Consider the following 2500-nt stretch of genomic DNA (forward strand, 5'->3'; position numbering starts at 1 on the left):
CGAGCGAAGCGAGAGGCAGCACCGTCCCTGCTATACGAAAGCCCCATCCAGCCCTGTGCCACCCGGGGGGTTCCAGGGTGCTGAGATGGCTGACGTTTTGCTCCGCTCTCGACGGTCACCGCGCAATGCAAGAACAGGCCAAAAACTGGCCAAAACGGCCCAAAAACGGGCCAAAACTGGCCATTTTTGGCTGCACGAGCGAGCGGCGAGCGGCGGACAGCGAGCGAAGCGAGAGGCAGCACCGTCCCTGCTATACGAAAGCCCCATCCAGCCCTGTGCCACCCGGGGGGTTCCAGGGTGCTGAGATGGCTGACGTTTTGCTCCGCTCTCGACGGTCACCGCGCAATGCAAGAACAGGCCAAAAACTGGCCAAAACGGCCCAAAAACGGGCCAAAACTGGCCATTTTTGGCTGCGCGAGCGAGCGGCGAGCGGCGGACAGCGAGCGAAGCGAGAGGCAGCACCGTCCCTGCTATACGAAAGCCCCATCCAGCCCTGTGCCACCCGGGGGGTTCCAGGGTGCTGAGATGGCTGACGTTTTGCTCCGCTCTCGACGGTCACCGCGCAATGCAAGAACAGGCCAAAAACTGGCCAAAACGGCCCAAAAACGGGCCAAAACTGGCCATTTTTGGCTGCACGAGCGAGCGGCGAGCGGCGGACAGCGAGCGAAGCGAGAGGCAGCACCGTCCCTGCTATACGAAAGCCCCATCCAGCCCTGTGCCACCCGGGGGGTTCCAGGGTGCTGAGATGGCTGACGTTTTGCTCCGCTCTCGACGGTCACCGCGCAATGCAAGAACAGGCCAAAAACTGGCCAAAACGGCCCAAAAACGGGCCAAAACTGGCCATTTTTGGCTGCACGAGCGAGCGGCGAGCGGCGGACAGCGAGCGAAGCGAGAGGCAGCACCGTCCCTGCTATACGAAAGCCCCATCCAGCCCTGTGCCACCCGGGGGGGGTTCCAGGGTGCTGAGATGGCTGACGTTTTGCTCCGCTCTCGACGGTCACCGCGCAATGCAAGAACAGGCCAAAAACTGGCCAAAACGGCCCAAAAACGGGCCAAAACTGGCCATTTTTGGCTGCACGAGCGAGCGGCGAGCGGCGGACAGCGAGCGAAGCGAGAGGCAGCACCGTCCCTGCTATACGAAAGCCCCATCCAGCCCTGTGCCACCCGGGGGGTTCCAGGGTGCTGAGATGGCTGACGTTTTGCTCCGCTCTCGACGGTCACCGCGCAATGCAAGAACAGGCCAAAAACTGGCCAAAACGGCCCAAAAACGGGCCAAAACTGGCCATTTTTGGCTGCGCGAGCGAGCGGCGAGCGGCGGACAGCGAGCGAAGCGAGAGGCAGCACCGTCCCTGCTATACGAAAGCCCCATCCAGCCCTGTGCCACCCGGGGGGTTCCAGGGTGCTGAGATGGCTGACGTTTTGCTCCGCTCTCGACGGTCACCGCGCAATGCAAGAACAGGCCAAAAACTGGCCAAAACGGCCCAAAAACGGGCCAAAACTGGCCATTTTTGGCTGCACGAGCGAGCGGCGAGCGGCGGACAGCGAGCGAAGCGAGAGGCAGCACCGTCCCTGCTATACGAAAGCCCCATCCAGCCCTGTGCCACCCGGGGGGTTCCAGGGTGCTGAGATGGCTGACGTTTTGCTCCGCTCTCGACGGTCACCGCGCAATGCAAGAACAGGCCAAAAACTGGCCAAAACGGCCCAAAAACGGGCCAAAACTGGCCATTTTTGGCTGCACGAGCGAGCGGCGAGCGGCGGACAGCGAGCGAAGCGAGAGGCAGCACCGTCCCTGCTATACGAAAGCCCCATCCAGCCCTGTGCCACCCGGGGGGTTCCAGGGTGCTGAGATGGCTGACGTTTTGCTCCGCTCTCGACGGTCACCGCGCAATGCAAGAACAGGCCAAAAACTGGCCAAAACGGCCCAAAAACGGGCCAAAACTGGCCATTTTTGGCTGCACGAGCGAGCGGCGAGCGGCGGACAGCGAGCGAAGCGAGAGGCAGCACCGTCCCTGCTATACGAAAGCCCCATCCAGCCCTGTGCCACCCGGGGGGTTCCAGGGTGCTGAGATGGCTGACGTTTTGCTCCGCTCTCGACGGTCACCGCGCAATGCAAGAACAGGCCAAAAACTGGCCAAAACGGCCCAAAAACGGGCCAAAACTGGCCATTTTTGGCTGCACGAGCGAGCGGCGAGCGGCGGACAGCGAGCGAAGCGAGAGGCAGCACCGTCCCTGCTATACGAAAGCCCCATCCAGCCCTGTGCCACCCGGGGGGTTCCAGGGTGCTGAGATGGCTGACGTTTTGCTCCGCTCTCGACGGTCACCGCGCAATGCAAGAACAGGCCAAAAACTGGCCAAAACGGCCCAAAAACGGGCCAAAACTGGCCATTTTTGGCTGCACGAGCGAGCGGCGAGCGGCGGACAGCGAGCGAAGCGAGAGGCAGCACCGTCCCTGCTATACGAAAGCCCCATCCAGCCCTGTGCCACCCGGGGGGTTCCAGGG

This window comes from Musa acuminata, unplaced genomic scaffold, assembly GCF_036884655.1.
Source record: "Musa acuminata AAA Group cultivar baxijiao unplaced genomic scaffold, Cavendish_Baxijiao_AAA HiC_scaffold_288, whole genome shotgun sequence".
Lineage (NCBI taxonomy): Eukaryota > Viridiplantae > Streptophyta > Magnoliopsida > Zingiberales > Musaceae > Musa > Musa acuminata.